The following is a 24,755-nucleotide window of genomic DNA, read 5'->3' on the forward strand; positions in this document are numbered from 1 at the left end:
TCCTTCGAGTGTTGCCTGCAATGCTGGTTTGGTGGTCATGAATTTCTTTAGATTCTCTTTGTTGTGGAGAGTCTTCATTTCTCTGTCAGTTATGAAGCATAATTTTGTTGGATATTGTAATCTAGATTGGCAGTTGTTTCCTTTTGAGGCTTGTAAAACTTTGCTTCAAGCTCTCTAGGCCTTTCAGGTTTGTGTTGAGAAATCTGCTGTTAAACTGATGGTCTTGGTTTTATAAGCTGTTTGTTCTTCTCTGACAGTTTTGAATACAGTGTGCTCTTTGTGCTGAATTTCTGGGGTTCTGACTAGGATGTGTCAGGGAGGTTGTTTTTGGGTTGGGTTATTTGGGCCTCTATGAGGCTCATTTACCTGGATATTGAATTTTCTCCCTAAATTTGGAAAATTTTTCTGGTGCGATTACAGTGAATGAATTTTTATACCTTTGACGTTGTATTTTAATGTTTCATTAATGCCTATAATCTTTAGGGTCCTTTTTTTCTTTTTCCAGTCAGCTAGTGCTGTTGGATCTAGCTCTCATGGTGTCTCATTTGTAGGGTGGCACTAAGCATGTGATCTGATACATCAATCTTGTCTTCAAATCCAGTCTCCCCTTGGATTGGTTGTTCCTGCTGCCCATATTTTCAATTAAATTCCTCATATCTAGGATTCTGCTTGATTCCTTTTCATAATCTGCAATTCTTTACTAAAGTAGTCATCCACATGTTGGGAGCAATTCTACATAATTTAGAGGAAAAATCATTTCACAATTAAACCATGACTAGGCCTACTCTTCTTGCCTACAGGCTGGCTATGACATGCGAAGACATAACTCCATTTTTACCTCTGGTCACAGCTGAGACCTTTTTTGTCCTGTGATGCTGTGACCCTCAAGGGCAAGGTCACATCAGCTGAAGACATCCTGGGTCTTTGAAAACCAGTAGAAAGCTCTCACCTGGCGGGGACAGATTCCTCATCAGCTTAACTCATCCACCTACTGTGGCAAGAATGTTTTGCTCATCTCACCATCCTCATCAACTTAAGCTCCTCATCGACCTGAGATCCTCATCAGCACAAGATCCTCATGGTCCTAGGATTACCGGCCCCCTCTGAGTCATCTGTTACTCCCTATGAACCCAATAGATAGTGGCAAGCTTGGGGTGCCTTCCTCTTCACTGTCCAAGAGCAGCACTGATCAGGCCCAAAGCTCAGCTTCTCTCTAAGTCCCGTTTCCTGTCTTTATTCTTTAATTTGCTTTGTGTTGTAGTGGCTCACAGGAGACCAGGACCCACTGCAGGGGTTCTGGTAACTTCCCCTTCCTGTTCCCTACATTCATATCTTGCATTGTGTTCTTTAATCCAGTCAACATTTGTTTCTTCTTTAAGCTTGTTGAATGATTTGTTTATTTAGGGTTTTTGTTGTTGTTGTTGTTGTTGTTAGGGTCTTGCTATGTAGTCCAGGCTGGCCTTGAACTCACTATGTAAGTCAGCTTGGCCTAAAACTCATAGTGATCCTCCTGCCTCAGCCTCCTGAGTGCTGGAACTCCAAGTGTGTGCCACCACCCTGGGATCTGGTTGAACATTTAATTTAATTTAATTTAATTTAATTTTTTTGTACCGGGGATTGAACTTGGGACCTTGTGCTTTTCAGGCAGGCAGCACCACTGAGCTAAATCCCTAGCCCTGAACAATTTATTAATTAAATTTCTTATCTGATTATTTACATCCTCTTTGAGGTCACTGAACATCTATCCAACTGTTTATTTGATTCTTCTTTGGTATTGTCAAGCTTTTTAACTATTTGGGTTTGAGTTTTTGCCTGAAACTTTCTCTATTTCTGAGCCCAAGAGGTCAGCTTTTGGGTTACTTCAGCATCCACAGAGCTGACCACAGGTCTGTTGTAAAACGTAAAACTCCCTTAAAAGTTTGCACTTTTTTCCAGTGGCTGGGAGGACAGTGAAACAAGCGATGAGGATGCAGAGGGTGGGGGGAGGAGCGAGGAAGAGGGAAGGAAGAAACAGTTCAAAGAAGGAAAGAAGGAAAAGGAGACTACAGCAAATGGCAGCCAGGAGTCATGCAGAACTCGCCGAATCAGCCCGCTGCAGACAGGCAGGTCTGCGGACGCCCTACCGAGGCCGCGAGTTGTGCGGAACACGCTGAATCAGCCCAATCAGCGGGCGCCTGGGCAGCAATCCACAGGACACCCCCTCCCCCGACCCCCGCTCCTCTGTACAGCCGCCTGGTTCCACGCTACAAAGACGCAGAGGACACCAGACCACCACATCACTGTACTGGGTAAGTTGGAGTCATCGTCACCTCCCTTCAGGACCAGGACTATCTTCAGGGGAAGGGCAGCTGGAACCTGCAATACAACTCTGCAGAGTTCAACCCTACAGGAGGACAGGGAGCTCAACTTGGGACTTGCAGCCAGAAATCTGCCTGAAGCTCACGGGTCTGTGACTGGCTTGCTGAGACTCATTGACTTATATCTGCACACTGCAACCCACGTTGTCTATTGTGACAGCAGAGACATACCCCGAAAGAGGCCCTTCATCTTCATGGTTATTTTTTATTCCCAAAATTAGTATTATTAGTTTGTGTTTTTTTCTCTTTTCTTTTCCTTTGCTCCTCTTATCTTTAATTTTTTTTCCTACTCTTTGCAAATATTTGTTTTTCTCTCCTTTTTTCCTTTCCTTTTCTTCTTTCTTTTCTCTTTCCTTTCTCTCTCTCTTACACTCACTCCCTTGCTGTCCCACATTGTTCATCTCCCCTTTTTGTCCCTGTTTTGGTCCTCATTCGGAGTTCTTCTTCATTTTGCTATTATTCTCTTTTTCCTTCTCACCTGTGTCCTCTGGCCACACTGCTACCCTTCCCCTGTCCTTCTTCCCATCTGTCCCTCCCTCCCCAACCCCTTCTAACTCCCCATCCCAAAGGGTAAAGTTGTTATATTGAAGAGTTTATTCACTGTATGTTGGGTTGGTCCTCGATCTTGATTTAATTCACACAGCTAAAGGTGATAGATTAATAACTACCACAAAATCTCATTTTCAAAGATGTACTTGGTGCAGTGGTGTTGCTGATTGTATCACTTGGGCTAAGGTGTTGTTATTGATCTAGTCAATGAACCTTCCTAGTATAAGGAAAATGAGATAGCCTCAGAGCCATTAGAGACTCAAAACTTAAAGACCAGCTGTATCTGGAAGACACCTCTGAGAAGCAATCATTCCATAAGGGTTCTAAATACAAGCAACAAAGATACCTACAATAAGCAATTTCAAACTATCAACCCAGGAGTTAAACCAAGGACAGTACCAAAAACAAAAATGAGAAGACATTTAAGCAAGGCACAAACTCAGACTTCCACCCCATCAAGGGTAAATCCTGGCGGAAATGAGATAGAAAAGTCACATAACCAACCACTTGGACACCCTGAACTGATAGCACAGGAAGTAACAAAACAGATGAATGAGTCTCTAGAAAAATTCAAAGCAGAAATAATCTCCCAGATATCTACAGAGATGGTGAGCAGAGTGAAAGACATGATTAGAGGATCTAGAACAGAAACAGATAAAAAAAAAAATAGATGAGCTCAGAAACATGCTGGAAGCCATGAATACCCAGCATAAGAAAGAAATGGAAACTATGATCGCCCAACATAAGAAAGAAATGGAATCCATGAAACAGATTCAAACAGATATTCAGGAGATCAAAAACTCCACTGAAAGTATCCACAGCAGATTAAGGGAATCTGAAGATAGAATATTAGCTATAAAAGACAGAATCACAGTTAGAGACCATGAAAATAGAGATTTCTTAAAAATAGTAAGGGATCACGAGAAATCAATCCAACAACTGCTAGACGATGCAAAGAAGAATAACATAAGACTGATAGGAGTCCATGAAAAAACAGGAGAAAGCACAATTGACATAAAAAAACTGTTCACAGAAGTAATAGTGGAAAACTTCCCAGACAGAGGTAGAGAATTGGACATACAGATAAGTGAGGCATATAGAACTCCAACTAGCCATGATCAAAAAAAATCTACATCTAGCCATATAATAGTCAAGATCCCAGAAACTCAACAGAAAAACAAAGTCCTACAAGCAGTTAGAGAAAAGAAACAAATCACCTACAAAGGAAAGCCCATCAGAATCACAGCAGACTTCTCCACACAAACCCTCAAATCAAGGAGAGCCTGGAGTGAAGTATTTCAAGCCCTAAAAGAAAATAACTTCCAACCTAGACTGTTGTATCCTGCAAAATTATCTTTCAGAATCGATGGGGAAATTAGATACTTCCACAACAAAGAACACCTGAGAAATTTCATGAACACCAAACCAGCACTACAAGCAATTCTAAACAATATCCTAGAAAAAAGCAATGAAGGCCAGAACTCCATGAGGCCCAACAGAGGGAAGCCACCAGGCAAGGTAAGACACTAAAGGGAAAGGGGGAAAAAATAAGAAGTAAAAGAGCCAACAAAAGTAAAACATCATGACAAGGATAAATCAATATCTATCAATTATAACCCTTAATGTTAATGGCCTCAATTCACCAATCAAAAGAAATAGACTGGCAGAATGGATTAAAAAGGAAAATGCAACAATATGCTGTACACAAGAAACACACCTAACTCAAAAAGAAACTCATAGACTGAAAGTAAAAGGATGGAAAACAGTTCTCCACACCACAGGAACCCAGAAGAAAGCAGGGGTAGCAATCTTATTTGCAGACAAAGTAGATTTTAAACCAAAACTAATTAAGAGAGACAAAGATGGTCACTACATCCTTGTGAAGGGAACAATCCAAGAGGAAGAGATGACAATCCTAAATATATATGGACCAAATACGAATGCCCCCAACTATACAAAACAAATATTAATAGACATAAAACACCAAATAAACACTAACACAATTGTAGTGGGGGACCTCAACACCCCTCTATCACAAACAGACAGATCATCTAGACAAAAAGTTAACAAGGAAATTCTAGAACTGAACCAAGCTATTGAACAAATGGACTTAATAGATGTTTACAGAGTGTTCCACCCCACAAAATTGGAATACACATTCTTTTCGGCTGCACACAGGTCATTCTCCAGAATAGACCACATGGTAGCTCATAGGACATGTCTAAGTAAATGTAAAAGAATAGAAGTTACCCTCTGTATATTATCAGACCATAGTGCAATAAAATTGGAGATCAATAACATAAGAAACCGCAAAACCCCAACAAACACATGGAAAAAGAATAACACCCTCTTGAACAACCAGTGGGTCACAGAAGTAATTAAAGAAGAAATTAAACAGTTTCTGCAAGTAAATAAAAATGCCAGTACAACATACAGGAATCTATGGGACACACTGAAAGCAGTTCTACCCGGGAAATTCATAGCAGTGAATGCCCATATTAGGAAAACAGAAAAAACTCAGATAAATAACCTAATGCAGAACCTCAAGCTCCTAGAAAAAGAAGAGCATAATGAATCCAAAGCTCGACCAGAGAGGAAATTATAAACATCAGGGCAGAAATCAATGCAATGGAGACTAAGAGAATAATACAAAAAAAATCAATGAATCAAAGAGTTGGTTTTTTTAAAGAATAAATAAAATTGATAAACCATTAGCCAATCTAATCAAAAAAAGGAAAGAAAAGGCACAAATCCATGCAATTAAGAATGAAAAAGGTGAAGTTACAACAGATCCAACAGAAATTCAGAGGATCATCAATACCTACTTCAAGAAGCTGTAGTCTAATAAAATGGAAAACACAGAAGAAATGGACAGATTCCTAGATACATACGAATTGCCAAAGTTAAATGAAGAAGATACAGAAATTCTAAACACCCCAATTACAATGAGGGAAATTGAAAATGTAATAAAATATTTACCAACAAAGAAAAGCCCAGGTCTGGATGGATTCACTGCTGAATTTTACAAGACATTTAAAGGAGAACTAATGCCATTACTCTTTAAACTCATCAAGGAAATTGAAAGGGAAGCAATACTTCCAAATTCATTCCTGGAAGCAAGTGTTACTATGATTCCAAAACCAGGGAAAGACCCAACCCAAAAAGAGAACTACAGACCAATCTCCCTAATGAACATAGATGCAAAAATCCTCAACAAGATACTAGCAAACAGAACACAGAGGGTCATCAAGAAGATCATACACCCTGACCAAGTTGGATTTATCCCAGGGATGCAAGGATGGTTCAACATATGTAAATCAATAAATATAATACACCATACTAACAGAGTCAAGGACAAAAACCATATGATCATCTCAATAGATGCAGAAAAAGCATTTGACAAAATCCAACACCCATTCATGATAAAAACCCTACAGAAAATTGGAATAGAAGGTCTTTATCTTAACCTGATTAAGGCTATCTATGAAAAACCAATAGCCAACGTCATATTAAATGGTCAAAAACTGAAAACTTTCACGCTAAAATCAGGAACAAGACAAGGATGCCCACTATCACCAATCCTATTCAATATGGTTCTGGAAACATTAGCCACAGCAATTAGAAAAGAGAAAGAAATAAAAGGAATAAAGATAGGAAAAGAAGTTAAACTGTCATTATTTGCTGATGATATGATACTTTACATAGAAGACCCAAAAAACTCCGCCAGAAGACTTCTAGACTTAATTGACAGATTCAGTAGAGTAGCTGGATACAAGGTCAACACTCAAAAAACAATAGCCTTCTTGTACATAAATAGCAGACTCACTGAGAGAGAAATTAGGGGAACAATTCCTTTTACAATAGCATCCAGAAAAATGAATATCTAGGAATTAATCTAAAAAAGGAAGCAAAAGACCTCTACACTGAAAACTACAGCACTCTGAAAAAAGAGATCAAAGAGGATACAAGAAAATGGAAAGACATCCCTTGCTCCTGGGTAGGAAGAACCAATATAGTGAAAATGGCCATACTTCCAAAACTACTATATAGATTCAATGCAATCCCAATTGAAATTCCAGCAATATACTTCACAGAACTAGAGAAAACAATCCAAAAATTCATTTGGAACCATAAGAGACCTAGAATAGCTAAAGCAATTCTAGGCAACAGAGACATGGCTGGGGGTATCACAATCCCCAACTTGAAACTATACTACAAAGATACTGTGATAAAATCAGCATGGTACTGGCAAAGGAACAGACCTGAGGATCAGTGGAATAGATTAGAAGATGCAGAAACAATTCCAGACATGCTCAGCCACTTCATCTTTGACAAAGGAGCCAACTACCATCATTGGAGGAAAGATAGCCTATTTAATAAATGGTGTTGGAAAAACTGGCTTTCAACCTTCCAAAGAATAGAACTAGACCCATACCTATCACTATGCACTAAACTAAGATCAAAGTAGATTAAAGATATAAATATTAAGACAGAAACACTAAACTTGCTGGAAGATAAGTTAGGTAGAACTCTTGATGACATTGGCATAGGAAAAGACTTCATGAACAAAACCTCAGTAGCACGGGAACTAGCAGAAAGAATCAGCAACTAGGCTCTCATCTTATTAAAAAGCTTCTGCACTGCAAAAGAAACCACCAACAGAGCTAAGAGACAACCTACAATGTGGGAAAAAAATTTTAGCAGCTGTACCTCAGACAAAGGACTACTATCTAGAATATATAAAGAACTGAAAAAAATCAGATTCCCCAAATTCAAAGACCCAATTCAAAAATGGGCACCTGAAATGAACAGACATTTCTCAGACAAAGAAGTAGAAGCAGCAAATAAACATATGAAAAAATGTTCACCATCACTGGTCATTTGAGAGATGCAGATGAAAACAACACCGAGATTCCGCCTCACCCCAGAAAGAATGGCTGCTATCAAGAAATCAACCAATGACAAATGCTGGCAGGGGTGTGGAGAGAAAGGAACCCTTCTCCATTGTTGGTGGGAGTGCAGACTGGTGCAACCACTGTGGAAATCAGTATGGAGATACCTCAAAGAACTAGGACTAGAGATCCCATTTGACTCAGCTATTCCACTGGTGGGGATCTTCCCCAAAGAATTAAAAGAATCATACCACAGCGATATATGTGGACCCATGTTTCTAGCAGCACAGTTTATCATAGCTAAAGCTTGGAAACAGCCCAAGTGCCCATCAACTGGAGACTGGATAAAGAAAATGTGGGTTTTAAAAAAAATAAAATGGAGTACTACTCAGCCATAAAGAATGAAAAACTAGAGTCATTTATAGCTAAATGGATGCATATCGAAGCCATACTCTTAAGTGAAATAAATAGGACACACATGTGTAAATACCGAATAGCTTCTCTAGTGTGAGAAACTGAAAGTGTAAATAAGGATTACAATGATTAAAATGAATAATTGATAATTTGAAATAGGAAAAAAAGTCCAAAGACGAAGGAGTGAAGGGAGGGGAAGGGGAAAGGAAAGGAGGGGAAGGGGAAAGGAAAGGAGGGAAAGGAAAAACTATGAGAAAATTTTTAAAAAATGGAAATGAAATCTATGTAAATAGGGAAGGGTGAGGGGGGGAAGGGTGCAGAGGTAATGGGGAAAAAATAAGAACCAAGACACATCATGCACAGGTACAAACACCCAAGGATAAATGTAAACGTATTGTTTACCTGAAATGTACCGATAAAATGTACTAATAAAATTAATTTTTAAAAAATGGCAGCCAGTGAAGAGCTGACCTCGCTGCAACTGATTTTGATCCTGGAAAGGAGGAGACTGGAGAGGCCGGGGCAGTGGGCGCGCAGCGGAGGGAAGCGTGACTCCTGGGCTCCTCCACGCACAGCCCTGGTGACGGTCAGGCCACGTAAACCGCAGTAATAACCAGGCCCGGTCTGTGTTTCTCACGCACAGACACCCCACGTGTGTGCCCAGGTGAAAGGCCACAGGGCCGCCAGGGCTCCTGCTCGTCCTAAGGACCACAGTCAGAGTTCAGCCAGCGTGGGCTTGGCCCTTGGTTTTGTCCCTGCCCTGCGGGCGGCTCCTTGGGGGGCGGCCAGACCCCACTGTGCCGGGGGAGGAGCGAGGGGCAGGCTGGCGCCCAGGCCCGCCCTGAGCCCCGGGGCTTCCCGCCTCTCCCCACCCCATTCCCTCCTGCAGCCCCCTCTGTCTCCCGTCCCCGGGGGGTCGGCCTCCGGGCCTGAGCACGCTGCCCCTCGTCTGCACTGCGGTCTCTGGCCTGGGTCCGGCGGCCGCGGCTGAGGGTGAGGTCAGGCTTGGAATCGGCAGCCTTCCCGGACGGTGGGAGCGGACCCCGGGGCACAGTGCGGCTGTGTGTGTGTGGGGGGGGGGGTGCTCACGGTGCTGGGCTCGCACGCGGGGTGTGGTGGGACAGGCCCCGCGTGGGCGACTTCCCTCCGCCGGCATCTGTGACCCATGGCCCCCTGGCCCTGCCTTTGCTCCTCTCTGTCCCTGGCCGTGACAGCCCCCAGTCGCCGGCCCTCGGGAGTCTCCGCCCCGCGCCTTCCTCCGTCCGGCCTGAGGCGGCCCCTTCTCCGCCCCTGGCTCCCTGGGCTGAGTCCCCATGGGAAGGACTGGGACAGCGCAGCCCTGGGGCCCCTGTCTGCTGCTTCCCCAGCCGCTCCTCTTCCCCAAAGTAGTTCAGGGCTGATCGCCGGCCGCCTCTTCTCTGAACACTGGACCCTGAATTCGCTCCGCAGGCCGGCTTCTCCTTCACGTTGCCTTCCCACATTCGGGTTTTGTTCGCCCCTCACTTCCGGGTGCCGCGGGTCTTGGTGAGAGTCACTCAAGCACTGCCTCTAGCCTGCCACGTGTCTCCTCCCCCTTTGAGTTTTTGCTTTGAGACAGGGTCTCGCTCACTCACTAAGCTGCCTGGGCTGGGCCTGAGCTTGCGCTCCTCCTGCCTCAGCTTTGCAGAGTGCTGGGAGTACAGGTGTGCAGCGCCACTGCGGTTTGCAGCCACCCAACTTTCACTGTACCTTCCTCTGCCTGCCTTCCACCCCCAAGGGGGCCACAAACGTCCCCTGTCGCTGTCCCCCCAGGGAAGAGCTGCCCCCCTTCCAACCTGCCAGAGATCCGCCTTTGGCGCTAACTTCCCGGGTCTGTGGGCCTGTGCTCACTGCTGGCCACTCTCCAGCGAGCTTTCGTCCCAGGCCCCGAGGTGGGGGTGACAGTCCCACAGGTCTCCCCTCTGCAGGGTCCAAACTTCCCCGGTGCCAGTCTCCGGGACGATGCGCTCCAGCCAGGTGTCTGCAGTGCGGGTCCTGGCCTCCTCAGAAGCCCCACATACCCCTTCCCAAGACCGGGTCACAGGTGCAGCCCAGCCTGCCTTCGATTTCCTCAGTCCGCTCAGCTGTTTGGTGGTGTGAAAGTCCCCAGAAGGAAACGGTTGGCTCTGACAGCTGAGCAGAAGGAACTCTTCCTTTTTCCATGTCTTGTTTATGTGTCGTGAGGCAGAGACAGATTGGAGCATCTTGGGCCGCAATTTCCACCTGCAGTTGTCTGTTGTGACTCTACTGACTTGTGGTGAAGATGCCCACTAGGCGATCCAGCTGTAGCACAATTGCCTTGAAGGATTTGCCCTCTGCTCGGCAGCCATGTGCACCACATTACTCTCACGACATTACCAAGGTGGAAGTCGTCAGCCTCACGTCAGAGGGTGAGGTCCATGCTGGGCTGGGTCTGCTACAGCTGCCTGCAGGCCCGTGCCTGGCTCTGGCATCCACGCCTGAGCTTCCTTGCCCCTGCCCAGCCTCTGCTGCTTGCCAAGGAGGTGCAGAGACATTTGGTGATGCTCACCAGGGCAGCAGGCCCATGGGGAGGTGCTGCGTGCTCAGGTGTTGTACTCCCCGTGGGTTTGGGAAGATTTCTGGGCATTTACCTCGGTCCCAGTATTTGCTCTGCTGCGCATGGGGCAGGGCCTGGCTCTGGTTCTCTTTGTTACTGAAGCTCCGTATTTCAGCATGTCTGGGGCTGGTTCCTCCCTCAGTATGTTTCTCCCCCTGAGTTTTTCTCCATGCTTTCAAACCAGCTCGTGACGCTGCCTGGTTCTGAGGGTGTGGCCTGCCATCCACTGGGATTTGTGTCTCTCCCGGGTGTCCCTCTGCCTGCGGGCTGCCATGTCCCCCAGTGTCCTGTGTCCTCTCTGCACCCTCAGGTGAGCGTCTCCGTCCCTTCCCGAGCCCTTGCCCTCTCTGCTGTGCTGTGGGCTTCAGCATCTTCCTCCTCCTCGGTGCATCTTCCCGTTCACAGTCACGAGGCGGCCCCCTGGGACAGCAGTGACAGTGTGTCCCTGCCCGGGCACGGGGCAGACGCTTGGGTGGAGGATTTTCACCTGCTCTGCTCCCCGGAGTTTCCCAAGGGCCCAGGACAGGCCTGGCACTCGGTGGTGCAGTGGCTAGTGAGTGAGGTGGCGAGCCAGTCTGGAGTCCTGGAGGGCGCGTGCCCATCGCTCTCCTCAGCAGCACCCAGGCCACGGAGGGCTGGCCCTCGGCTCCTGCTGCCAGCACCAGGAGCAATGCTGGCCTTTCAGGCCACACGTCTGTTGAGAAGAGCTGTGGCCTGGGAGCACCGGCGTCCTCTGAGCCATGGCTCTGGTCTCAGTGCTCACGAGCAGTGCAGTCCCAAGGCTGGCCTGAGCACTTTGCCTGTTCGCTCTTGCCTCCCGGCAGCCACACTCACACAGTGCTGGCTCCACAGAGCATCGACAGATGGGCAGAGGGCCGAGCAGAGAGCCAGGCAGTGTGTGGGTCAAGGAGCCCACAAATGCGCGCCCTCCTTCTGAGCCATTTACACAGCAAGGCGCCCAGAGGCAGCTGCACAGGAAACAGCCACACTGTGGTTTCACCGAGCTCAGGTTGCCCCTCATGAATATGCATGGTTCTCTGGGGCTCAGCTTCATCCACGGCCCACTTCCTGCTGTCACCTGAAGATGTCCATCCTGAAGAGGTTTGAAAAAGTGAGTAGCTTCTCCAGTTCTGGAGCATTCTCCTTTCTTCTCTTAAGAGGATGACAAACTGCACCCAGATCTATTTTTGTGCACTGTGAGTCACTTGCTAGTTGTGTTTCACAAGTGCTATTTCCTGCATCTTTCTTATTTCCTGCATGGGAGAGTTCGGGGCAGCTGTGGGCCACAGGAAAGCGCTGGGGTCTGGACGTGCAGATGGCGCCTTTGTTGGGTCCCCTGAGCCATGCGGCTGCAGGAGAAGGACAGATGGCGCAGCAGTGAGAGTGGCAGCTCTTTGTTTGCTGAGCGACTCCCGGTCTGCGCCTGCATGACCTCTGTGGCTGAGGCGAGCTGGAAGCTCCTTCCTGGGCGCGTGGACCAGGCCTAGCAGGGCACCTGACAGCGGGGCTCACAGGCATGTGCACTGCCCACTGCTGCCGGGCTCTGGACGGGACGGCGGGGTGGCCGGCTCCGTGACTGACACATGTGCTGAGCAGTGTGCTGGGACACGCCTGCATGCGGACACACATGAGCAGAGGACAGGGAGCAGGACCCTCTCTGCTGGACACGCAGAGGCACAGGGGCCCTGGGCAGTGGCTCAGCTGGTGACAGGGGCACAGCCACGCAGTGTGTGGGCTGAGCACAGGCTCTGGGGGCCAGCGGGAGTCCCTGATGAGAACCCAAGAGTGACAGCCGTCCTTCCTGCGTACCATTCACACTTCCACAACTGCTCAGCACTGTTTTGCCATTCAAGTTCGTGCGTGCAGAGCTGATGGCTTTGCCTCACTTTGAAGTAGTAGGACAGAGGTGAGCGATGTAGGACTTCAGTCACCCACCACGTCTTCCCTCCTCCCGGCATGTGGTGTGGAAGTGCATGGGGCGGGAGTGCCAGGTGTGAGTGGGCAGCATGGCCGGCTGCGTCCTGGTCCGGCTGGGTCCTGGTCCGGCTGGGTCCTGGGCTGGGTAGGTCCTGGGCTGGCTGGGTCCTGGGCTGGCTGGGTCCTGGTTTGTCTGAGCTGAAGGTCTGGACACGCCCTCCCCAGCTTTTACTTTGCTGATCAACAAACGCCTCTCAGGAGTGCACTTCGTACCAGGCATGCGAGCAGAATGGAACCTTTGCTTCCACTTAGCCACACACTCCTCTGATTTTGCTTGCGAAGTGTGAATGCGCTCTCGCTGTATGTCCCACATCTGCCCCTACCAGCACGAGACGTCCGCATGCCTGTGGTCTCACTGGCAGTGTTATTCCTGGCCACTTTGTGGGCTACGACTCCCCGCGTGCAGCAGCATCTCCGCTCTTCCGCTCTCCTGGGTCACAGCTTGGCCCTTGGCCTGGGACCCGGGCTTTGGACCATGGCATCGATGGTCTGCCTGCAGGGAGCTCAGGGGCCTGCACCCCAGCTGGGCTTCCGCAGTGCCTGTCTGAGAGCCCCGGCCCATCACCTGCTCCCTGTCTGCCCAGGCTCTGAGTGTCTTGAGGCTGGGCCTCTGCTCTCTCCCTCTGGTGAGAGACAGCAACAACCCAAGCTTTGTGGGGTTGGATTCTAACCGTTAGCAGGTGTGTGGTGGTGCCCACGTGGAGTTTTAATTTCTGTCCAGGTTGCCACTTTGCTTTCCAATAAAGGCTAAAGCAGCCCCTTCTCCCATACTTCCACTATTTATGGGCTTTATTGATCTGTTATATTTTTGCCAGCTTAATAACTATAAAGTGATGGGCCATTGTTTCATTTCTATTTTCCTGGTCATTGATGATTTTGAGCATCTTTACCTGTGGTTTTTGATTTAGATTTGCCCTCACTCGTATATAAAAATATAAAGCTCTTTTTACCTAAAAATTCCAATTCCCAGCATGTATCTTACAGAAATACTCAGATATATAAATGAAAATAAATACATACACTTCCTACTACAGCATTGTTTGTAATACAAAAAAGGAGGTTTAATAAAGCAGTTCATTACTAACTTACAGTGATTCTTTACTGTAGAGTAGAATAAGAAGTTAAAAAGACTGAGGCATATCTATATGTACTCCATAAAAAGATTTCAGCATATTGTTAAATTTAAAAAGCAAGTTGTAGAATGTGTGATACAAAGTCTTAAAGTATCTAACCTTAACAAACTATTATTTGACTCTCTGCAACTAGCAGACAGCAATTGTAAAAGCTAGCTCAAATTCTAAAAGATGCACCTAATTTTTATAATGTGGAAAATCACTTTCATTCAAGGTGGAAAAGAGGAAAGACAGAAAGCAAGGACAGCAAGTTAGTGCTGAATTGGTTCAATGAACTCTGATGACTAACATAAAGCGCGATTTATCATCTATCAATCCTGACTCGGCCGTGTGTCATGAGTTTATTATTTAAGACATGCTTGGAAAGCCTTGATTACTTGCACGGCAGTTATGTCAATACTGGGTCTGTAGTGAAAGCGTTTCCGAGTCCTTACCTGCCTCTGTAGATTTTCTGTTGTGTTTCCTAACTTTGGATGTAATTTGTGACAAATGTGCGTAACAAAATTTGGTTTACCTTGAAATCTTCACTTACCCTGATGAGCCAGAGTTACGGCTTTTATCTGGATGTCCCCAAACCCTCTTGCGCTCATGGGCGGGGCTTGGGAGTGGCTGGATCTCGGTGTGTGACACTAGATCAGTCCACTGATTGGTTTGGCATCGTTCTGGGGGTGGGAGATGGACTTTCTGAAGAGGGAAGACCCTCCCTGTGCTGGTGGCACCAACCAATAGGCTTGTAGCTGGGTGGAATATAAAGGGAAAGAAGGAAGGCTCACTGCTTCCTGCCTGCCAAGCCCCCCTGCCATGCTGCTGTGCCTTAGGAGCATCTGACTATGGACTGAACCCTCTGAAACTGTGAGTGGAAATAAACTGTTCCTCCTTTAACTTCTGGGTGTCAGGTATTTTGTCCCAGCGATGAGAAGGTAAGATAGCAGCAAGTTGGCTCTGTGTTCTGTTTCCTGGACTGTGGCCTTCGCTATCCTTTGGCCTTCTCAGCTTATTTGGAATGGCTGAATTTAAAACTCAAGCTTAGGTCCAGGGGATTTGCTTCATGGGAACCAGGATTACTTCAGTGGAAAGGAAGTCACAGCTTCCTAGTGTTTGTACTTCCCCTCTCACGTGGGTGGTGTGCTGTGCGGTTTCCACCGGGCAGGGTGCACACTGCCTGCGGACATCTTCAGGGAGGGAAACCCAAGGTTGTGTGTCTCACCGGGGAGCCGTGTCCTCCTCCTGCCTGGGGATCGGCAGCCTCCTCTGTCCTTTGTACCCTTGGTGAAAGAATTCGCTCGTGACCGGGAGGTGGCTGTGTGGAGGTCTGTGTAGGGTGTATTGCAAAGCAGATGCAAGGAATTTAGGCCTCTGTGCTGGGAGGTGGGCGGTGCCATGGAGGTGTCTGCCTCGAGTGGAAGCCTGGATAGTTTTTATGCACAGAGTCTGTGTCTGGGGTCTGGGGAACTGGGGTGTTTCGGATGCTTATCAGAGTCTCATTTAGTAGTAAGTTACTCCTGTGTATATGTATGTTCTTTTTTAATGCACATGAGTTATTCCTGGGTGTGTGTACACACACATATACATTAGCACGCACATGTATGTACACATATACATGTATGCATATTTTGTATTGCTCATGTGTTACTCATGTATTTTTTTTAAAGTATTTTTTACTTTCCATGAAAGAGTTACTTACTCCTGGGGTATTTCTTTGGAACAAGAGTTTTTCTGGGGTGATCAGGACACTCATCGGCGCCTTATGTAGAAGTGAGTTTGGAATTGCACAGATGCCTTCTCACCCCGCTCAGGTGGTCAGTGTTCCCTCAGGGGTCTCAGTCGTGGGAGGAACTAAGGAGGTTTAGGAAGGAGAAGTTCTTCATTTAAGCCAGGTCTGGAGGTGGGAAGCTTTTACAGAATGTCCCCTTTCCTGATGTTATCACTGGGGCTTCGGGCACTGGATGGACAGGGCGTCCCGAGGCGGAGGCCTGTGCCTCGGGCCTGGGACCTGACCATGAGCCTATGTGTAGGACGCATTCACGTCCTCGCTTTGGGCTGGTGTCTCACCACCTGCCGAGCCTGCGTGTGCACGTCAGGGCCCAAGATGGCAGGGCAGGGCTGCAATGGGGAAGGGAAGGTGGGAGAATCTACCTTTAGTTCGAGTATTTCTGTGAAGCTGGAATGTTTACTAAAATGAGGATATTTTCATTACTTATGTTAAAAATAAAAGTAGAAAACAACTAGATTTTAGCAGAGATCAGTACTGAGTGTGTCTCTCAGAATCTGCCAGTGGACTGCACCCTGGGAGCATGCGTGCCTGGGCCTGCGGGGCTGAGGTTTTACTTTTGGTCTCCCAGGGCAGGCTGCAGCTCTCCAGGGCTCAGGCCTCCTTGCTCAGTGAGGGCCCGGCTGCGTGAACACTGGGGAATGCGTGAGTGTATGTGCGCGAGCGAATGATGCTCAGTGAAGAGTGGATGCACGGGAGGCCTGGGCAGTGCAGGCGGCCAGTGCTCGGCATGGGAAGGACACTCGGGAGGCCCGGGCACCGTGCAGACAGAGATGAACTCACTTGGGGTCCGTGAGGGCCAGGCACTCCGCTCCTCTATACGTGTGAGAATGGAGGGTCAGGGAGCTCAACAGGCAGGGAAGACAGCGAGGGACGGAGACCGACAGGGAGGGATCAGGACTGGACTCCTGCAGCCAGAGTCCTCGTGGGCACACCGCTGTGCTGGCCCTTGGACCCAGCAACGTGGGAGGCCTGGGCAGGAGGGCTGCAAGTTTAAGTCCCGCCTGGGCAACTCAGGGAGACTTTGTCTCAAATTTTAAAACATTGCACAAAGGGGAGGGGATGTAGCTTAGTGGTCCCTGGCGTCAATTCCTAGTACTTCAGCCCCAAAGTCCTCGTGTGTGTTGAGCAGCTGGGAGGGTAGGTTCCCCGAGGCCCAGTGTCCCCAGCGGTGGGGTGGCTGAGGCGCAGAGAGGCGCTGTACCTGCGGGGGCCCCAGGGCTGGGCCGCATCCCCACAGTTCCGGAGGCTCTGCTTGCTGGGACGCGGCCTTCGTCTCGGGACAGACAGCACGGGGCGCCCGGGGTTCTCAGAGGGACCCTGCTTCCGCGAGCCCAGGGCTCAGGCCAGCCCCCAGGCTGCCTCGGCTGAAGCGCTCAGCGCGCCGAACAGCGGTGGGGATGCCCAGGCTTCTTTCTGCTCCGGTGGATGAGCTTGGACTCTTGCTCCAGAGCCGCGCTCTGCAGAAGGCCTGGCTGAGCGTCCTGGGGGATTCAGTTGCCAGCGGCTCGGGACTCACGGTTCGGGGAGCGCTGTGCAGGCAGCGGGGGCCCAGCCTGGCCCGGAGGTGAGAGCCGCAGGCCGGGGAGAGGAGCCGCCTGCCCCGTCCTCTGGCTGGGCGGCTGCTCCTCTGTGCGCTTGGACGCCTCGACCCGGCGAGGGAGCCGGGAGCCTCAGGCTCTGCCTTCTCGGTGCGGCCGACGGATGTCTGGAAAGCACAGCGTCTGGAAAATTGCATCGTGGTTCCCGTATTGTTCCTACCCTTTATTTTGTGCAAACCACGCAGGAAGCCACTAGCAACTTCCTCTCCATGAGAACAGATGAGGGCTGTGAGGGGCAGCTGGCTCGACTCCGGTGCACACCCTGTGGGAGAGCGGATGGGGCTCAGGTCCGCGCAGACGCCTCCCGAGCCCTGCCGAGCCGCACAGCCAGACCTCGCCTGGTCTCATCTTCCTCTGGCCGGAGTCAGCCCTCCCTGCCTGCCTCCCTGTGAGCTCGCAGGCGCCTCTGCTCCTGTAGCGTGATGGCCCCGCCTGCCTGCCGGGCAGACTCCGAAGCCTGGCCCCACAGGGGAAGAGAGTGCAGAGGACGGAGCCTGCCCTCAGGGAGTGTTTTACCGCAGCAAAAGGAAGAAGAGTGGGAAAAGGCGGCTGGCTGATGCGGTTACTTAGCAACAGGGAAGCCTCGGCTGCTGCTCCCAGTTGAACAAAGGAAAACGCACAGCGAAGACAAGAATGGGACTGACTGGCATGAGGGGGTGGATGTAGCAGCGAGACGCTAAGGGGAGACCGAACAAGAAAACGTAAGGGAAAAAGCACAAAAGCGGATGCGCAGGAACTTATACGCCAGGAGACTATGAGCCAAAGATAACCGGGGAAAGTCACTGAATAAAAGGGGTGCGGGCCGGAGGGAGGGAGAAGGCCTGGGCGGGAGCCGCCCGCAGGTGCAGAGCCAGCGCCCGGTGAGGACGGGACCCTCCCCGGGACAGACCCCGACGGAGAATTTCTGTAACACTTTAAGTAGGTGCGAGCCTTCAGAGTGACCCTAAACAGCTTAGAGGGTTTTGGACTACGCCAAGCCTGGCCCAGAGGGGAAGCTTGGAGAACAGAGGTCCTGTAGGTGAGAAGCCCGCAGATGCCCCCTGGGCTCCTCAGACGGCTGGCCTCAGTGGCTGCCCAGAGTAGTCCACCCCACCCATGGGCGTCCCCAGGGCCCTGTCCCGGCCACCACAGGACAGCTTGCAGCCAGGCGTGCGTCTGTTCTTGTCGTCTGCCCCTCCTTGCAGCCACACAGGCCTTCTGCCGTCCTGCACACTTCCTGAGCCCACTCCTGTGTCGATAAAGGAATTCCAAGCATCTGCTGGGCACATTGTTACCAGGTTCCGGTGCTGCAGCCGCCCTCCAGAGGTGCTTTCTAGGTTCTTCCTGTTCCAAACAAAGAACCGATCAAGTCAAGCACAAAAGGTAGCAAGCTTGTACATTTATTAAAGGCAGGAAGGAAGCCGGCTCTGCAGAGCGAGTTTGGGCAGGGGTGAGTAGGAGACGAAGCACACCCCACAGCGTGGGCACAGGCCCCTGTGGGGGCCGCGGCACCGCAGCAGCAGGCGCAGTGGCTTCTGCCTGGTGCTGCCCGCTCCCTGGGCTGAGGCCAGGCCTAGGCCAGCCTATCCAATTGTGCAGTTGGGAGCTGTCCCGCGAGGGTGTCCCTGGAGCTTGCAATTAGCAGGGCACGGCACTTTCCCCGCCAGCCTGCCGCGTTCTCTCCAGCTGCCTGGCTATGAGGTTTCCATCAGTGACTCACATCTGGGTTGTCTAAAGGAGCGCAGGTCATTAGGCTGTGAAGGTAAGGAGAGCTCTGGGGGTAAAGGGCGGAATCAGCTGTGCATTTTAAAGGGCTCTTAGCTGGGCAGAGGCTTTGTCTGGCTTCTTCCTGGAGCTGCCCCGCCCTCCCTCCGTGTCCCCCCAGCCCTCTCCAGAGCCTAGGACAAGGGCACAAGCAGGCAGAGACGGAGTGGCTGGCCTTTCCTGCCTGCCTGCTCTGGGCCGTCGCAGCCCGATTCACAGAGGCACCTGGAGCCGCTTCTCATGCCATGGCTCACCCAGACCCGCAGCTTCCGCCTGTCTTTCCACCTGCAACCAGGACGGCATTTCCCACTACTGTGCTCTAAAACAGCGTTTTCCTCACTTGGATGCTTGACTCCTAGCTGAGTGTGGGTGGATAACTACGCTTTCAGTCTGCGCCTTCCCCCCCTCCAAGGCCAGAGACGGTGGACGGACCCGTGGCGGCTGTGTCCCTTACTTGTGTGACAGGCGCTCGCCTGCCCTGTGCCTGGGCCGCAGGGGGTGTGGGCAGACTCTGGCTCCGGTGAGACGGGAAGGCGCCTCTTTGCCTCAAGTGGTGTCAGCGAGGAGACATAGGTGCAGCCGGTGGTGGCTGCCTGGGCTTGACAACCAAGAGCCTCAGTTTCCTGAGCACAGCCCCTGCACCCGACTTTGAGGGCTGCTCCATGCTTCAGTTCCTCTGCTGAGCCCCGGCTGCTGATGCCTCCTGTGTGTCTGGTGCGGCCGGTCTGTACCTTGGGGTGTGAGGCCCGTTCTCATGCAGGGCTGGGGACTCAGACCCCACTGCCTGCCGAAAGGAGTGGCAGACACTTCCATGCCCACCCTAACCCGTCAGACTGAGTTAGAGAGCACGGTGCGTACCGGTAACAGAGACATGCACTCCTTCACCCACTTCTATTTGAACTACTTTGCAACTAGAATTGGATAATTTTTTACCTAGGTAAATAAGAGGTGGTGAACAGGGAAATGATGTCTGAGCAGAGGAGGCTGTGCTGCAGCTAACTGAGCACCAAACAAACGGCTCCTCCTAGCTCTGACCCCTCCTGCACCTAAAACCTGCCTGGGTCTCCCTCAGGCTGGCCCCATGTTTCCCCCGGTCCTTTGTTCTCAGTAGGTTTCTGGGACCCCTGCTTCCCCCATATGTAAACAAGCTGAGTCCTAGTTACCCTTCTATCCAACTGTCCCAGCTGACTGCACCTACCTCAACCCATGAACTGATGCTGCATGTCTGGCCACTGTATCCTCACCCCTCTTTCCCCAAATCTAAATAAACCCTGTCCACCCTCAAGATGAGGCTGACTGCTTTGTGGAGAAGACCCTGATCAGTCTGCCAGCGAAATAAACCTGCCTCCAGCTTCCAGGGTGTGTGCTCCATTCGTCTGGGCCTGCCTCTGTTATACCACCTAGAGCTGCAACACTGTGAGTTATACTTGCTACAACAGTAGTATTTGGTAGGCACACATTCTACCAAGATAGATACACACAGCAAGTGATGGTATAAAAATAGAATCACCACCGGAAAGCAAAAACTTCTCAGGAAAAGCAGAGCTACCTGTGAAGAGTAGAAACAAAATAATGCATTGATTTCCAAGATTGAGCATGAGCCCTAAAATTCCATATTACAGGCATTCTTCTCCAACTACTTGGTGTAGGGACATTTTCTGTCCTTAACAGATATTGCATCAGACAGCAGATGTTGTGCCATGAGAATGTTTCCCATCAATCCCCAGTTTTATTGGTGTATTCGACCTATCCACAGGCACAGGTGTGCATCTCCATTGGGTTGGTACCATGTTAATTTCTCCTCCTTGCTAGAGACAGGGTCAGGCCCAGTTTCCACGGTGACCGTCATTGCTACTGGTCAGGACAGTGCGGATACCATGACTCCAGGATTGGACCGTCGCTGTCCCACTTCCTGGAAAAGGAAATACTACATTCCAGCAGCCACCTGGACAGCCACGGAGGGGCCTACCTGAGGGCGGAGCTAACAGGACAGACGGCAGTGGAGGAGAAGCCGGGCTGCAGCCCGCAGACCACTGCCAAAGCCACCTTTCCTCTGGACTCTCACCGTGCCATCTGCAAACACTCGGATTTTCCAGGCCGGTTTCATCCCGGCTTTATTATTGTGGCTAAAGTAATTCCCATCAGCCGGTGCTGTTCCCGTCTAGAGGAGGGGTCCACAGCGCCCTCGCCGGGAGACGCAGGAGCCGGTTCATAGAGCAAGGTGAGTCCCTCACACCTCAGTCCTGCCATCGCCACCGAGGAGAGCACCGGGCCCTAAAGCAGATGCGGCCTCCGTTCCTCAGGTCGGGTGCAAAAGGATCCGGGAGCCTGCTGCGGAAACGTGCGGAGCTTGCACAGGGCCCCAAGATCGCTGGCCCAGGGAGGGAGGCCGGGCTGCAGCTGACACGCGCCGCAGGGCAGGGCGGCTTCCGGTGAGGTCGCGCCCCCGTGTGCGTCTGCTCTGCCTCCGCCCTCCCCGAGACCGGGTGCCCGAGCTTCTCGGGGCTTCTCCTCTGTTCCTTGGAAGGGCCGGGAACGGTACGGGCTGGAGAGCTGCGCTGTGCGGCAAGGGCCGCTTTTCCAGAGCGCTGTGGCGGCCTTCGCTGTACGCCGGGCGGAATACTCGGGCTGAGAGGGCTCCGAGAGGGAGCAGAGCAGCAGAGACCGTTCCTGCCGCAGTGGCAGCGGGCAGCTGTGCGAAGCCGCGGTGCTGGCCCCTCCGGCCCCGCCCCGAGGCCCCTGCCTGAGCCCGCGGAGCCCGGGCCGCCGCTCACACGAGGGCGCCTGTCCCTCCCCAGCGGCGCTGTCGCTCCTCCTGGCGCCCGCACTCCGCCTTCTCACCCTGCCCAGCGGCGTTGGCTGTGGCTCTGTGAGCGCCCCATCCCGTCTGCAGACCCCTAGCCGGGCCCTGAGCTGGACGCTGACCCTCTGCGGGCTGCTGCCCCACCTCGGAGCTGTGCCGGGTGGGCGCCTGGGCGGGCGGCCGTGGCCTGCTGGAGCTGACAGGGCTGGCAGGGTAGGAAGGGGGCGCGCGCCCCGTGCCACTTGACGGAGAAAGCGGCAAACCCGACGTCTCCGTCACACTGCGAGACAAAGGCTCGCTCTGTACCCAGAGCGTCCCGGAGAAGCGGCAGATGGGAGGGCCGTGTGCTCCCCATCGCCCCACCGAATTCCCGGCTGTCAGGCGCACCAGGCAGCCGAGGCTGTGGAGGGCCCAGGACGACAGCGGCTGGCCCGGCGTGAGCTCCTCCAGGCCCGCGACGTCCGCAAGCAGCTTGGACTGCGGCCGCATCAGGACGCCCTGCCCTCGGCCCCAGCAGAGTGGACATCAGGCCTGGAGAGGCAGAAATGTGCGTTCAGTCCGGTTTGTCCACTCTGTCCTCTGCACGGCCATTTGGTTGACGCTGTCCCAAGCCGCATTGCGGGCAGTGGCTGGTGTTGCACCTCAGACCGAGCAGGCCGCAGGGTGGAGAGGGTCCTGGGCGGTGCCGCCGTGCAGTTCCTGGGAGACGGTGTGGGGCTGAGTTTATTCTCCTCAGTGTCAAGGATAATCTGTTTCCCACCTCTGGACAAAGATGCTAGCTAGGATTGCTGTGGCTGCTTGGATTTCATTTAAAAAAAATTTTTTTTGGTTTTTTGAGACAGGGTCTTGCTGTGTAGTCCAGGCTAGCCTTGATCTCACCATGTGGCCTGGCCCTTGAAGCGATCCTCCTGCCTCAGCCTCCTGTTGCTGGGATTACAGGCTTGTGCTGCCACGCCCAGCACTGCTTGGATTGCAGAAGCAGCACTTCCAGGGTTTCCCGTGCCCCTCAGCTGCCTCTGCAGAGCGGCTCGAACACCTGGCAGACTTAGTGGGGCTCAGAGGGCGTCCTCCCGCTGGTCAGGCTGCGACTTTCCTGCGTGGGCTTTGGCCCAGTGGGACGCGCTGTGGAGCTCAGCCTTGCCGGGCGAGCAGCGCTGGGAAGGGACTGGCACTTGGCTTGCTGCTGGGCCCCTGGAGACCGGGTGACTGACACCCAAGCCGCCTGCACGGCTGAGCGTCACCAGATCCGCCCGGGTTGGCTGTCAGACACGGCCCGTGGGGTGGTGCGAAGTGCAGAGTCTGAGGAGACCTGAGGCTCGGTTTCATGGCCTTGTCCCCGAGTGTCCTACTCAGGCCACCACACCACTCCTCCACCCACCAACACTTGCCCTTCGAGAATCTTCTCCACGAGCAGCAAGCAGAAGCACAAGAGGAGTGAATCTAGCCTGGAGTGTGTGAAGTGTTTTGCGGTGATCTGGAACCCATAGGAGGTGGCCTGCCAGGAGACAGCAGCCGTCCCTGGCCTGCTCAGCCGCACGCATGACGCCAGGGAAGGAAGCTTCTCCCGGTAGCTGGAACATGGGTGCATCATCCTTGCCTCTTCCTGGAAGGGGGCAGGTGACTTGGTTAGGTTCTCGTGGATGTGAAAAGAGTAAGACCAGAGGACAAGGGGTCTGGGAAGAGACGCGTGCCTGGTGTGAGCAGACGGCCCTCCGAAGTCATTGCAACACGCCCACACCAGTCTGACTTCGGGGTTTTTTGGTACTGGGGATCGAACTCGGGTCCTTGTGCTAGAACTTTGGTTTTAAGCCAGGTCGTCCTTGTGGTTTATGCTCTGGAGGCCACCGGCCAGCACCAGCAAGTAGCCAGTGAGTTCAGGGGCCACAGTTCCTGTGCCACTGTGATGCTCCGCTGGAGAGGACCAGGACCTGGGGTGGTCAGCGAGACACTGAGGAACGTGCCCTGAGGGGTCAGTGGCCGGAGAGCAAGGGGCCCGGAGTGGACGAGGAAGGGATGGGCTCTCAGCAACACGGCAGCCTCTTACAAGCCGCGGGGAGGCGCGCTGGCCTCCGCCCCGAGTTTCTGCTCACACTCGCTCTGTGAGGCTGTGCTTAGAAGGCACTCTGATCCGCTCATTTCAGACGTACGCACACTGCCCACTGCACTGTGCCAGAGGCCTGCTTTTTACTAGTGATTTTTATTTTGCAACTCTCGAGAGAGCTATCATTCTTATGCAAATTTTCAGAGGAAAATGTCCTCAAAAATTAATTAAGATACTATTAGGCAGTGACAGTTCCATCCTAATCGCCACCCACTTAAGCAGCAATTATAAGATGCCATTGATTGATTTCAGACGTGGTAAGTGGTGGGAAATTTCTGAGACTGGTAAAATATGATACATACTTATATTTTAACTACTTTTTGATTTCTTCTTTCTCCCTGTTATTTTATATTGGGTGGTGGTAATGAACTCAAGGTAATCGCTGGGAAATGAAGGGACATCCAATTACCTAGAACTTCTGAGCTTGAAGCCGAGGCAGTGACGGAGTGATTTTGATCTCTGAACAACCCGGATGCTCCTTGCTGGTTGGGGTGCACCCACAGCATAAGAGGCAGACGTGAGAGTTCACGTAGATGAAGGGGAGTATGTGCAGGTGTGGACTGGAGCCGTGTTTCGGTTTTGATTTCTCGTTTCTGCTTGTGGATCCCTCAGCACATCACCCTCGCCGTGTGTCCGAGCTCGGTCTTCCCCTCAGAAGCCTGACGTCAGCGAGGCCCTTGCTCCAGTCCTCCGCAGCACGAGCCTGTGCTCCGGCTCAACAGTGGACTTGGATAGGGAGCTAGTTTTGCAAAAAGAAGAGAGGGCGAGGAGCACTGCTACTCCTGGCTGTCTTAGCCACGCTGCCTGGCTTCCAAGGC

The 24,755-nt window shown here is 51.5% G+C and overlaps 1 long non-coding RNA gene across 1 annotated transcript; it reads left to right on the forward strand.

Moving 5' to 3' along the window:
- The first annotated feature begins 18,894 nt into the window (after window positions 1-18,894).
- LOC147824283 (uncharacterized) lies at window positions 18,895-24,250 on the forward strand. Its single transcript, XR_015442601.1, has 2 exons — window positions 18,895-19,031; window positions 20,846-24,250. It is a non-coding gene; the product is annotated as an uncharacterized LOC147824283 (long non-coding RNA).
- The last annotated feature ends 505 nt before the right edge of the window (window positions 24,251-24,755 follow it).

The sequence above is a fragment of the Heterocephalus glaber genome, unplaced genomic scaffold (genome assembly GCF_053883595.1).
Source record: "Heterocephalus glaber isolate CG9 unplaced genomic scaffold, H.glaber_assembly_v1.0 deba00001550, whole genome shotgun sequence".
NCBI classification, from domain to species: Eukaryota; Metazoa; Chordata; class Mammalia; order Rodentia; family Bathyergidae; genus Heterocephalus; species Heterocephalus glaber.